This window comes from Varroa destructor, unplaced genomic scaffold (assembly GCF_002443255.2).
Source record: "Varroa destructor unplaced genomic scaffold, Vdes_3.0 BEIS01000002.1, whole genome shotgun sequence".
Lineage (NCBI taxonomy): Eukaryota > Metazoa > Arthropoda > Arachnida > Mesostigmata > Varroidae > Varroa > Varroa destructor.
The window spans coordinates 59,170,417-59,185,888 of record NW_019211455.1 but is presented as its reverse complement, the minus strand read 5'-3'; the positions used below and the strand labels follow the sequence as shown (position 1 = coordinate 59,185,888).

The 15,472-nt window shown below is 36.9% G+C and overlaps 1 protein-coding gene across 1 annotated transcript in view; it reads right to left on the bottom strand.

The window, feature by feature from the left end:
* The window catches only part of LOC111244349 (glutamate receptor ionotropic, kainate 2-like), a 321,397-nt gene extending 308,685 nt beyond the window's left edge, over positions 1-12,712 (bottom strand). The window contains exon 1 of the mRNA XM_086980426.1: positions 10,866-12,712. The gene's annotated coding sequence lies outside the window, so the exon portion shown is untranslated. The remainder of the gene's footprint in view (positions 1-10,865) is intronic.
* Between the last annotated feature and the right edge of the window lie 2,760 nt (positions 12,713-15,472).

Sequence of the window (15,472 nt, the reverse complement as noted above, 5' to 3'; positions counted from 1 at the left end):
CTAAATGAGGATATAATAAGAATTTCATCATGACTTTATATGTTTTGCTCGCTATATTGATTCTCCTGAAACATCAACAAGGGTTAAGGTTTTCTTATGTTTATATTTTTTTAATAAGCAGTTATACATATTATATTAAGACATCATTATTTGATATGCTTCGATTGGCATACTGACTGCTTCTAAGCATCACCAAAATTTAAAGATTGTGTTTATATACTTTTTTAAAATATTTTGGCATCTTTCTTTAGAAGCATATTAAAAAAGAATAACATTACATTTGTTTCAATTTTCCAATTGATATTGACCTAAGATTCATTCAAAAAACCACTTCAAACGGATTTTTACTTCATTAATATTTAAGTAAGGCGATATGATTAATAGGGTTTTCGCTTTTTTCATGCCGACATATTAATTTGAGGGATATGTACTGCATTTTCGTTCAACTCCGAGATTTATCTGCTCAGAAGACTGCTTATATAGAACACTATGCTAGATCCTCAGCTTTCAAGCGGCACTTCCTACCCGAAAGTTGATATATAGGTATGTGAACACGCATTGTATTTCGATTCTGTTTATCGAGAGCTTTCGGTTTGTATCAAATGTACCTTCCTTACATAGATTTGTACGTTAATAACTTTCAAGCACGCGTCACTTAAGAAACTCCATTTGTTTTTAGTTTTTTTCAAAAAAATGTATTACATGTTTACTCGACTCGTCAAGACTTATCGGTTGGTGTAAAAAATTTGGGTCAACAAAGTGGTACGTTGCGTGGAAATGCTGAAACAAATTAGAGAATAATTTCGAAAAAATATGTTCACTTAAAATATCCATCATATTAGACGCTACAGCTTTCGCTCTAACACTTATCAAAAATTTACTATAAAACACTCAACAGTAGCTGGAAACGCATGTTAATGTTACTATCACGTGGACAAGGTAAGGCCCGTAATGGGCTTTCACCATTTTTCATGCCAGAACATCCACTTTCGGTATTAGAAGGCGTACAGCCTTTAGATTCAGCTCGGGGAAAGCCTTCGATCGGTGTCAAGAATTACCCCCCATATAAACCCCCATGTACACATTTGGCTACTATTTTGACATTACCAAAATTTTCAACAAAAATTCCACCAAAATATAGCCCGCTGCAACCTTTGCATATGCGCGTATAAGTGGTCCCACTTAAAAAGATTACATAAAATTGGCAAAAACGTCAAAAAAAACGAACAGTTTGTTCAGCATTACGCTCTATGGGAAACAAACGTATTTTTCCAACTTGCTTTATCGTACACGCAGCCCTTTCCAAGATGAAACTCCAGCGAACCATCACCCTAATCCGACCAGTTTAAGGTGTCGATTTGGGTCAGACAGACTAACAGACACAGACTTTTAGTAGTATATAGATGAAAGATAGATAGATGATTAATAATGATATTAGTACAATAAGTAAATGTTATTCCAAGTTATAGGTATAAAAGAAGGTTCTATGGCAGTAGCAGTCGCAGCAGCAGGCGGAAACAAACACTCAACGCAAGGAACAGTGCCAGCCTTTGCACCTGTTGTCGCTAAACACAGTTTATGCTAATTACTTACTATTACGAGACACTGTTTCGTTTAGATACACGTAGATACAATTAATTTACGGCCTCCTGATTGCGCAATCGGCAACATGTTTAAGTCCTGAACTTAAAGGCACGTAGTGATCCAGATTCGAACTTTATTGTAGAAAAATTTCCTTAATGCTGGCAAAAGCAAGCGGTCTGAAGTAATGCTGTAAATCGTAAGTACCGGGCATAAAACGCGAACACCGCTTTCGAATACACGAACAAGAACAAAAACAACGTTGGCATTATTCTATAAGCATAACAATCGTTGCTAAGCATTTTGTGGAAGGTGTTACTGGCACCGGACGCCGTGCGGAAGACACTTTTAACATCCAGTATTTTTAGCAACAAATAAGCTTTCCAAGATATAATAATGTACCTCTAAAGATCCTTATAAGTAAAATTAGCACAGGAGATCTCGTTAACAACGCTCAATACTTGTTTGCTTTTTTAAATGAAATGACGTTGCATTAAAATTGATTCAGAAGAGAAATAATGGAGACTTATCCATACATAGGTAGCGCGTAATTTTTAAAGTGCTTAAATCACTTTGACAAAAACTTTTTCCTCAACAATTTTTCATAAAAAGTGCAATTGTTCGGTCAGCTTAGATTTGTACGTTTAACCCTTACTGAATAGATGGTACAAATCTGCCATGTACATATACAGAACACGTATCAAGAAAGAAAGGTTCTTACAATTCCTAAAAGGATTTGTAATTTTTTTATCAATAAAAATAAGTATTTATCACACGCCAATGCCTCTTCACCTTGTTATCTTTAGCAGCGGATTTATTTGTTTGTACAATATTGTAAAATAGAATACTAATATTAGTTATATTAGAATTCATATTCATGAGTTTTTGTATATTGGTCTAACCTGCCTCCGAGGTGACTTACTCTTACGCATGAAGGTCAAGATAGAATTTGGATGCATGCGGTAGCAGTAGCTCTCGTCGTGATCAGTTTGTCACGACGAGGTTTTTGGAAGTTCCAAATAAAGATCATAAATAAAAGCCAAGTTCTTAACATACGTTATAATCTCTCCCAATGAACGCGTCAATACCGGTTGGCGACCAGCGCTTATAGCGATTGGCTGGCGACACGGTACATGTTATATCTCCGTTCATAGACAATACTCTGATTGACCCTGATGTATGTCGGTAATGCACGCGCATTTGTGGTTTTATGAATTGCAATTAAATTCGCATAAATAATACAACTTGAGTAATTATGAATTGAATGCATAGGACGCGAAAGAATAAAAGGTAACAATTTTTAATTATATTCATCAGCTCATTACTTAATATTTGCACCAATGTATGCTGTTCGTAAATTTATTAATGTCTTAATTTTACTAGTATTTTATATAAGCTCATCTTGCTCAAACCTCTGCACACTACCTTTCATATTGAGCAATGACTTAAACACAAGGACCCAAAGAAATTTGAGTATGCTGCTCATGACCGACGTTAATTTAGCTCTATATGGCGTACGGCGGATTCGGAACAGACGATTATTTGGATGAAGCATCTAGTTACTGGTACAGTCGATAAGGCCACTCCTTACAAATCGTGTTCGAGAAACCTTTTAAATCAAAACTCGAATTGGTTTGACTTAAACAATAGGGTTTTCTCAAAGATTTTGTGTTAAACGTGCAAGCATGGACCGTTTTCATACGCATTAAGAATGAAATACATTTAAAACGAGACACTAGATGTACCACAACTTAATGGTACCAACGATCATGCTTAAAAATCACACTTGTACTTTACGTATAAAATATAATCTGAAAAATAATCTGCACTCACGAGCGAAAAAAAAAAGCTTGCGCATTTTATTTTTGCCCTTCCAGGGGATGTCTGCTATTAATCCATGTATAAGTTAAATTGCTGTGGACAAAATTCTCGTTTAGCTTGTCCTGAATGTGGATTACCAGTTTGTTCCACGGGTGAGTGCGGGGCAGCTACACTATATTTAGGTGGATCTATTAAAGATGAACATGCTAATGAAAAGGTCCGTAGCGCCTGCTGCTGTTGCCGCCGCCGCTGCTGGAGCAAAGAAGCTATTACATATTATAATATGCTGCATAATAAACAAACTTTTCGACTCTAATCGGCTTTGAGGAAAAATATACCTATAGCATACGGAAACAATTAATAGTCAATGAGCGTAAGATAAAATCTATGTTAGTGGAGAATTACTTTTATTAATCTTTGTATAGGTTGAAATATGCACAATATATTAGCTTTATGGTTAGTTACGACATTATTCGTACTCTGTGCTGGCTATCCAGAAAAATGACTTCTAGGTCAGCAAGCATCATCTACATGGGCACTATTAACAATTATTTCTGTGAATTATTCTCGTCCTGGTTTCGATTGTAGTTCAGGATGTTATTATAACGATCTAATATGAAGAGGTCGAACACTTTGATATATTTATAATAATAATAACAGCCGTTCAAGCGCCGTTTCATTGTTTATCTATTTATTTACGTATTTATTTGTTTGTTTATTAACATTGATATTTCTCTTCTAGGGCTAATGGAAATCAGACACGGTGAAACAAAAGTCTCGAACCGTAAGCCAATCAGAAACTATCAGCCATGTACGCTGTTCTTTCAAGCAAAATTCTTTACTCTGGCTGTTTAGTGTTACAGATCGTAAACCGTACATACTCTTAGAAACCTATAGAAATAGGCTTCTACGCGTATTTATAGAGAGAGCTATTAAACAACCAGCAAAAGCAAAGAAACATAAATTGACATGATTACTATTAAAAACCTATTATTATTGTTTTGTTGGTCTGCTAAGTGGAGATGTTATTACTTCTGAAAGCGTTTAAAATAAGTATCGAAAATAAAACCCGAAACTGAAACTGAAAAAAGTAACACGTGAAGTGTGATGTTCGGCGCAGCATCAACGCATAGCATACGCCAATACTTAGAGCGCACCTATTTCAACAAGCCTCAATTTCAGAAAAGCAACAGCGTGTATTGGCAACCAGCTGCCTAGACAAGTAAAGCCGCCTTTACACGCTAATCTGATAAATAGTTGTGTACAGGTTGTGACTCAAGTCACAAAAGAAAAACACTTAGACAAGAGAGCCAAATTATCATAATAAGTATAAGAAAAAACAGAAATATCGCGTTGCATAGGTTGATCTAAAATAATCATAATTATATCACACGGTATGTTCTGCATAATAGAGAAGATAGCTGAAACTTATTCTTATATATATATATATAGCTATTGAGGAACGTGATGCGTAAATTACGTTTTTAAATGAGCAAACATATATAACTGACTATTATTCTATGTTTTTAGAGAATTCTATCAGTAACAGTCATCAGCCGTGTTTATTCGTTAATCAGTCTAAATACTCCACCAGAAAAGCGGTGCATCAGTTTCCTTGAACTAGAAATTATTGACTGTTAACAACTACGTGCATCACGTATGGATATATAAACAGGTAAATTAATAAAATGCTTAATAATAAATTAAAGGTAGAACTCATTAGTACATATTTGGCTACCGTATCATGTTTCGATGGCATGCATTATATCATAATAGACTTTCTACCAAAATCTACTGTGTTTAAATATTTGAACTGAGAAAAAATTAGTAGTTTGTGCAACAGTTTCTTTCACAAATGAGAACAGACGGAGAAGTAGAAAAACTAAATTGTGTTCGTGGACGTTTAAGAAATAGCACCTGCTCAATTTGTATCCTTTGCTGCTTGATATTTTCAATTAGCGGGACTGCACTAGCGTTTTCCACTGGCAGTGGTATTATTGTACTGACACTACCGAACATCAAACTGATGCTGCTGTTAGCACCCTTTTACCAATGTGGCCACTGCTTGCTGATGCAAAATCTCGTTCAAACACATTGTCTATTTTGACGTCGAGTCTTCAGCACATTTTTGTTACTCACGTTCGGCGGCTTATCTTCACAAAAGAGGTTACACCAAGGGTCAAAACATAGTATTAATTATTATCATCATCGCCACTGAACACTATCAGCGCGCAGGTACATACAACATCTATGGCAAATAGAAAACGACATCGCCAGGCTGACTCATATTTTCGACTATTGTTGCTGTGGGAACTATTCAGCGCTTATGGTCGCCTTGCGACTTAAACGGTAAATACGCAAAAACAAGTATTTATTGTTGATTTCGCCATTGGCTTTTTTCACTGGATAATGTAGTACCGTTGTTATTATGTACACTTGTCGGTAAAACAAAATATAAACAAGTTATCTGTTTAAGTATTACAAATATATTATCTATACACAGTATTTCTAGGGCGTTTCGAAGTAATTGGGTGCTGTTCTTATGGTCATCTATTTCTTGCACAGATGCCTGCTGCTGTTAGCGGAAAACTACAGGACGGAAACTTTGAATATGTATATTTCGGGACTCTATTATTGTATTCTATGAATTTTCAATGCCATACACAATACAACTATTTAAAATGTCTCCGTCGACCTTTCCATGATTAGAATGAAGCGGCAATAACGAAATTCATTGGTCAATCTTAAACAATTGAACGAAAAGTAGGGTAATCTGCCTTGGAGAAATGAGTGAAAGCAGCTGCTACTAGCGGTTATACCACCGTATTACCAGCGACTTTAGTGCTTTGAGATGAAAATTCGCCAGCTGTATGCATTGAATTATTATGAGAAACTGATCAGAGGCAGACGGAGTATAACATTGACAATCAAAGCGTAGGCTACGGGTACTTACAATACGTGCAGGGTGGACACAGTGATTTGCTTAGGATATGTTTACCCAGACCGTGCTTATAGCTCAGTGGACCTACAAAAAGGCTTTATTGCGAAGCCAAATGAATTCACGTCATGTACAACTTACGGCCAACGTTTCTTAACACCGGGTAGTCTGATGTGATTAGAACACTACCCATTATTCAAAATTATCGACCAATAAGTACTCAGTGTACATATTACAAACAGTCAGCGAAAGGTCCGTCCAGAAAGTTCATAATAAAATGATCAAACAATATATATATACCACTCAACGTTAATTACTTTAACCAATCTGAGAAAAACTAAATGTCAATTGTCATCCCTATACATTAAAATAAGATTATTTTAATGGTAACATTTCATTGTAAAAGCAGCTAACAATCAATTTTATTTTCAATGAAACTGTATAAATGAGAATTCAAGTAAAAAAAATTACGAAACAACCATGAAATACGTAATTTATGTTATGTTTACTTTACTCTTAAGACATAATTTTATTTCCCTTGTTGTTATTAACCCATGTCTTCAGTTTCTATTTGTAACGCCCAGTTATAACTTGATAACAAAAATACAACAACAGCTTCCAATTATCGTTTGGACTTCATCATCTCTTTTCTTTTTGTTTCTTTTATTTGTGCGGCCTCTTTCACTCATTTTTCGGCGCTTTTCTCTTAGCTTAAAAAAAAAGTTCGATTGTTTATGCCGCCCCCATCTTTACATCGCTTTGTACCCCGACTTGTGCTGCGCCTACTGCTTTGGCAGCTGCCGGCAGCAATAACGGCGACAGAGGCGACGATTAACAAGAGCAGCGTCATTGTCATGTGGACCACATTGAATGACGCCGAATCAACAACTGATCGGATAAACGGACCGTTGAACGACCTATGAAAGTTGCCGATCGAGATCTAATTCGCGGCGCTTCGCATCAAAATTCTAATGAAGTTCCCGTCGACGAACTGCACACGCACGTTGTCCTGGCGATGACGGCACTAATGGCAAGGAAGAGGCGGTATGGTTGATGCTGCATAAGCGGATGCTAGCAATAATCATAATAATAGCGATGGAGTGAAAGGCACGTGTAACAGTTTAGTTACGCTTCGGAAAAATAAACAAGGCCAAAAAGGCCAAAGCTGAACAGTGCAAACAGGACTACTACAACACAGGTGCTTAACAAATCGGTTTGTTGCCGTTCGGTCAGTTCACTTCAGCACAACACTAATGTCTGTCTATCTCACGCAGCAAAACTTAACGATTTCCTGCCGCTAGCAAAAGAGACTAGGGAAACATTTTTACGAACCGTTGGAGATGATTTTGTATGTTTTCCCTTCGTTTGGATTGAAATGCATTCAATTATAAAAGAAAGTTCAAGAACAAATTCTATTCTATTCGGCCCCACCTTTTCAGCAAGCTGACACTTAAGATACTTTCAAGATGACCCGCTAAAAGTAATCGATTTCTACTACGCTAAAGTGGTAGTCCACTTGACTAACATCGCCAGCGACCGTCGAGAACTGATCGGCAGAAAGTTTTTCCTGCGGAGGACGACGTATTGCCGCCGGCCATTGCTCTTGCCGCCGTAGATGGCACTGCATGTTTCTATACGATCCACTTTTCGCCACTTCGGCGAGGAAAGACACTTGGCTACCCTTGCACCGTAGTCGGTTGGTGTCATGCTGAGCAGCCGTCATATCATTGCAGAGCGTGTGGATGGAAACAAACGTCCGGAGTCCATCATTCACCCAACGGCGACAATGGGCAACCACAAGAGAACATGTCGTCCAAAGCCAAAGTCCATTCATTTTGACAGCGGTTAGCTTGAACCGCAAACTGTGCGAGTCAATGGAAAGGCACTACTTCCGGCTCGTAACAAAAAGGGTTTTTTAAATCTGGTGCCCTGTCGTATGCGAACATATGCGAACTGCATTATGTGTACATGATATTCCTACAGTCAAACACTTATCTGAAGCACTGTCATCCTGTTAGAGGAAATGCAGCAGGACACGAATACAGGAAAATGAAAAAATTACTGCCTCAGTAGGAATACGATTTACATCATGACACCAGATGCCAGAGCCCGACAACCTTACCAAGCTGAAAAAAATTGTATTTCAGATTTCAGCTAGAATGTTCTCTAAACTTCTTTAACACATTTAATGTTGTGGGTTATATTCTTCCAACATTTCTATTAAAACCAACAGTTACTTCTTATATCTTTGCAATTTCCGAGATATGTGGAGTCGTGTTGTAATAGATATTGGAAAAGCAAATAGTCATACCGCTTAATATTGGTGTCCATAAAACCTTGAAATCCAATTTAGTCGTTTTTTAAGAAAACAAGGGATACTAGATTTGCCTTTCGTTAGACCTGTGTATGTCCACACCATCTGAGCTGCACTGATTTTCTCTAGTGAACTTAACCTAAGAAAGCTCCATTAAATTGATGTAAATCTAAATAATAATACCGACTGATAGTACTAATAATTCACAGAATGACAACTTATCAATTCAGAATAAATTGCTGATATAACTTGAATTACGGTTTTTTTTTGCTATCAGAAACGTGTTGCTTAGGGGTCTAAGAATAACAACGAAAAACTATAACAGCGAAAACTACTTCGTTCAAAAAAAGGGCACTTTACACAATCTTGCAGAATAAATGATACTCAAGCTTGTCGTTTATTCTTCTGTGCATAGTGTAGCCCATTCTTCTACCTTGGCATTCGACTGTCAATGTCCCTTAATAATATCGAAATATCGTGTTGTCCTTTTAGGCTTTGCCTTGGGACACTTGTAATATTCCAGGCAGTGAAACACTCTCTCTTGAAACTTTGATTGATGATAAAAAGGTTGAAGATATCTTTTTATGCGTTTCGCAAAGTACGATTTTGACTAGTCAAATAACGACGTTAAATTAATTTCTAAGATAATTTTTTCAAACACTTTTTGGTCTTGTTTACATTTGCTGAAACAGTTAACTCTGGTTTGTTAAGTGCAATTGAAGTCACGCTTGGTTCTTATTTACAAAGCCACTCTGGAACTTTGTTGGCACTCTATTGAAAGTGATCTGACATTGTACTGCAATAATGGAACACTGATTATCGATCAATATTTGATCCATGTGATTTGCCCCAGACTGACTTTGTACAAACGTGTCGAAAACACTCTTCTTCCAGCTTCAGGTTGGCCGGCAGGTTGATTCTGTCACCAAGATGCGTGACCAAAGTGCTTTTTGGCTTAAGCCTCGGTAACGCGCTGTGTTGAATCGGCTGTTGGTCTGCATTTAATCCAGGTACGCAGATTAAGTTCATTTATAACTGACGCCAACTAAAAGTATGCTAGTTGAACACAGTTTATCGTGCAACAGATACCGCTAGCAGTGTAATGCATATAGTAAAATTGATATACCGTATGTATGTGTCCTGTAAAGATGATTTCAATGGCCATGCCTAAAAAGCATATGCCTTATATCAATAAGGCATTTGGAACGAGAAGGTATATCAATACCTTCTCGTTCCAAATATTCGAGCCTCTTAAGCAATAATCGGTTATTTGACATTTCTGTTATGTACACATGTATCTGTGCCTTCTCACACATCGATCTCCTCTACTGATGTCTATAGCTAAGTGGGATAAATAGTTTAACGCTGTTTTGAGATGTTAATTTTTAAACGCATATACTAAAAAAAAAACGATATACTAAGAGTATGACCCACTAAGGTTTTAAATGGTTGTACCTCAATTATACAAACGTGGTAAAAATAAGTGCACAGTTAGAAAGAAGCGAGTACAGCTTTTTCTAACCTAGCGGTTACATTATGGCCTCTTCTAAGCTTCGAGTCTCTGGATATCACGCTCATACTGTTAAAATTCACAACAACTAAAAAAATATTTTGCAGGTTGGTTTTAATAAATACGAATTATTAGCGCATTGCGCTTGATAGCCGTGGTATATTGTTCTCAGCTGCATTTTGCATTCAACAAGTATTAACTACTTCTGTTATTCAGATTTCTGTGCAAGCGCTTCTATCCAAACTGTAACTTTCAACTAACTGATTCAAATGGATCCTTCTGTTCATATGTAATTAACCTTTTTATAGTTACTTCGTTTCGATCCATTTCGATCCATCTGATCTATCTAACCACACACACGTAAATGATGTCTCAGATTAACTATATAATCTATAAACATAAATACATTGGAGCGCTTGAACTTTAGTATTGGAAACTATATAATATTCGCCTTCCAATTATATGTCATATGGGTGAGTGATAAGGTATTTTATTTCTATTTATAGAACGACACCATTAGGGATAACATTGGCGTTGCTTAGTACTGTGAGTTCCCCTGGGTAGCAGCTCTTTACTCGACAATAACGACATAAAACTATTGTTGCTAGTATAATGTCTACAGAGCACGAGGCACAGAAAGCAGACAGGCGATTTGTCGCCGAAAGATGACAACGTTAGAATAATTGTGGGCCAATACTTACCGAGCGATCCAAACGGTTCAAGGATGTTGTCATCTTCATGATTAGCGCGAGAAGTGCGTGCGTCAATATACTGATCTTTTGGCAAGCACCCATTGACCTTACTGAAGAGCGGCCTGGTCGATTGAACCGCCGGGCAGTCAGCAGTCATCGAGCCAGCCGATACTGACGTCCAAAGCACCGTTGTCCATCACGGCCAACCGCCATTAACGTTTACCAGCTGGCGTCATTTCTACGGATTGTTTATAAAGCCGTAGGTCGAATAGAAAACAACCCACCTAATCTGGATAATTGACGATCAATAGGGCATTCAAACAAGGTTGTCTGACGCCATGTTGCAAATGTGACCAATCTTGTTAATCCGGTTACACCATTGAAATTTTTAAGCGAACAAGCGCGAACGAAAGAACCGACGGTAGCTGCACTGTCTATGAAAATACATTACTCACAATGAATTCCACTCAACTTGGATGGATAAAGACATTTGATTTTTTTTTGGGTGGAACGTGCCTTATCAAAGATGTTCTATGGTGTCGATGTCGGTTTTCGTGCCTTGGGACGAGGGATACGTCATTCACCTGAGCAGACAGATTCGTTGCGGTGGCAGCGATGTTATTTCCAGCTGCCAAATTTCCGTCGTTGTTGCGTATAACCGATTCACGTATTCGTTAAGAGATATATATGCACGTTTACAACGAGCGAAATACGTAGTTTCAGTAATGTGGTTATCATTTTTCCAGTAGACTGTCTTTTCGTTTGCAAACGATTTCGGCACCCCTCCGTGCCTACCGATGCTGCAACAGTATTTTTATTGTATATACTAATTGTTTGACGGCCCGAAATATGTACCTGTTTGTCCAGTCATTTACCAGCTGCTACGATGACTCGATAATTTAAAAAGCTTTATCCGTAGCATAGATCGATAATAAAAGCTGCATTCTTCCCGCCCACAGCGATCTATAGTTTGACCTTAACAAGAAGGCAAACATGAATAAATCGGGGAAATAGGAATTATAACAGGTTGGGGTATCATGTTCGAAACATAGATCTACAATTTCCATGTACAACTTGTATCTTCTATTCCTGAGCATTTTCAGAACATGTACTTTGTGCTTAGGTTCGTAACGTATCAATAAGGTTTATACACTGGTTGATTTTGTTAGCTGTGACGCATAAGTGGTTTGTCTACATTCACAATTACCTCTGTCAATTTGCCGTTTGCTATTGGCCAAGTGTTATATGTCCTTATCTTGCTATGCATGTTTGAGAATATTGTTAAACTTCAACATATTCTCAATAAAACTATGTTTAAGATTTAAAAAAATCGCGAAAATATAAAACTACATTAAAAAATTTCCAGTGGCAATTACAGTTTTAAGTAGATTATCAGAGAACACAGACGTCAAAACTAAAATATGATGTATTGAATAGTTAAATAAAATAAAAATAATCAGTTTTTTAGCTTACCTTAATATTTTTTTATATTTGATATTAATCTTTTATTTCACTCTGCTTTATTTAAAATACTGTTTTTGGTTTAATCAAATACTGAAGTTATTGCATTGAAAAATGATAAGTCTACCTTGGTCTCTAAACTCCGAGATCATTTTATTCGCATCCGGACAAAATGAGGATGGAATCAGCACTTAACAAATATTGAACTACACAATGAACCATTACACAATAAGAGATCTTTTAAAGTCCTGGGGTGTTTCTAAAAAAATCTTTATTCGTTCGAGAACAATTACGACCGAAAATCACTAGGCACGATAAGCGCACGAAGGTGCCAGAAAATGTTATTCATAGAAGGTACATGGTTTCCGACCTTCATGGCATTAATGAGTGCATATCTAACTCCCTCGATGTCTTGCTTAAATACACAGTCTTCCAGACCGACGGTAATAAGAAAGAGCTCATCCAGTATCATTACACTCTCAACTATAACGCCACACGTCAGTGGTGCTAAATGATGTCGTTGATTTGGGGAGAGAATACCCGGCGCTGTGAAGCAATGAGTGTGCAGTATTATGTATAACTAATATTAATGTTGACCAAATGAATTTAAAGGCGATATTTATATAAAATGTATGTATATATCGATACACCTATATCTTAGTACTTCTGTGGTACTGATAAACTCCTGTCATTTTTGTACAAGGAACATAACGCCTGACTATCCCTTACACGTCCAGCTTCATTGCGTACGAAGGCGTTCGAAATGTCATATGCATAACCATGCTATAACAGCATAAGGCTCGTATCGGTTGACCTCAGTCAATCACGTAATCTATTATTTTGTACATGGATTATCGTTAAAGGAATTTTAGATCTCTGGTTATCAGAGCCGTAGGTGTATTTGCATGCCGTCTCAATGATAACCAACGACTTATTCTGTCTGAAGAAAGGGGCAAATGATGTAAGTAGAAGGCGGAACACCTTCGATGAAGTTTTCATGCTCCTGAATTGTACTAAATGTTTCTGCTTTCAAAGTTCGAATAATTGCCCGCTGACGATGATTAGGCCGCTGGTTCATGGGTGTAACAACAATATGGATGTTGGTATTAATAATAATATTATTATCAATATTATTATGGTACAAAAAGACGAAAAAGCGCAGCAGTAGCAACAACGTCTACCTGCTACAGCGATAGTACTAGTTAACGATAACATGTGGTTTACACGGGAAATGTATGTCCACATAATCCCAACGTAGCTAGAACTACCAAAAAAACCTTCGTTGCGCAATAAAGAAAGGAATAGTGGAAATTCTATAAGTAATGATGTATATAAATATATAGCTGTTAATGGATATGTATATATATACATACGTGCCATATCTGTACGTATTGCTATATGGGTAATGCATTAGTTACCCAAATTCGGGCTATTTATTAACAAGATGAGTAAACAGCGGCCAGTTTGCAAGCCTCACACTCTATGCCTGTGATGAACCCCCATTGTATAACATTTGAGTTGCGGGATAATCAACAAACGTACACGTAGGAGAGCATTCTCCTTTTTGGGCCGACGTGCGTTTGTCTACGGACATGAAAATACGATGTGTAACTATTAGTAGCTATAATGAAATAAAACATTCACGTATAAATGCTTGACACACAATACTACATGAATCTTTAACTATTGTGTAGGTCTTATTGCTATGTATAATGCCTAACTGATGACATACTTTTATATTTTCACTTGCATTATTATCATTGTATAAGAGTTAGGCCCAAAAATTAAGAAAATAGGACGACATCATAAAACAATTAGAATAATAAGAAATATTTTTTGCAGTACTTAGAGTTTAAATTAATGGATTATGGTTGTAACTGCAAAGGTAGATTTACAGGGTTGGAAAGGTAAGCTTGCAACTGAGCCAAAACTAGGCTTGCACCTGAGAGGATTGAGACAAGTGGCTAAACCGTCACTTTAAATGCCAAAGTTTCTGGAATTCAAGTGCGTTTATTATTCCACATACAGTTATAGTATCGTTGTTAATCCTGATTGTTCATCCTCTCAAGAACGACTGTAATAACCAATTAATTGTCCTGACTTCTATCTGATAGATATAATAATATAGCTTTAAGATATAATATCAGTTGGAATTATTCATCGCACCATATTTATCTCCCTCAAGTTATTCTGGCTAAACTGTGTTCGATGAAATAAAAGAACACCTAGATGAAGTCTGTCGGCAAATTTATAGCAACAAGGAACTCTGCACGACGTAGAGACAATTTATGGTTAATTGATAATTAGTTTTTTGATACCATTATTATAGAACCGCAACGCATGTTCTAGGAATATCTATCTGCATATATTTTTCTCATATAAATAATTGTCAACCTACTTAACCTCACCCGTTTTCTCAATACTAAATACTCTTCTTCCTACCGGGGTTTTAACAGTAAACCCGATTTTAAACGATTATAGGCAAGGGCAAGGCAAGCAATACTTGACCTTTGTATAGCCCTCATTTTATATCTGTTAATGTAGCCAGAAAGTAAAATGTAGTAAAAGCAAGAATGAAGAATTATAATGTGCAGACCCTCAAATTTCGAAATGCGCCTTGCTCTACCTATCATATATATATATATATATTTGCATATACGCAATTTTAACTGATGAATATATACACGTCCATTATTATAACACGCGTTTTTGCCGACCTACGACAGCCAGTCTGCTTCTCTACATAAATAACCTTGTGAGCCTAAGCAAAAGATCACGATACATCCTACCAGAGTAGGTGCGATCATACGAGTGATTATGAATGATTGACTATTGTTTTGCTTGTTTCCTCGTCATGCAGACATCAAGCTCGAGCTAAACGGGTGAACGCTTCTACCGTCACTTTTCGTTAAGTGTGGTTATTCGCTTGGAATTTTGTGTCGATTATGAAATTAACTATGAATTACAAAGTCTGGCTATCCAAAGCATATACCTACGTGGTTGATATCAGCTACCATCTATTAATATACGCTCGTTGCCTTCTGATACACATATGATTATCTACGATTTATAGCGATAAATTTATTGAGAATAGCTCATTAAAATGTTCACCTGATGTTGCATCAGGCCGGTGCTTGTCTGCTATATATCCATCA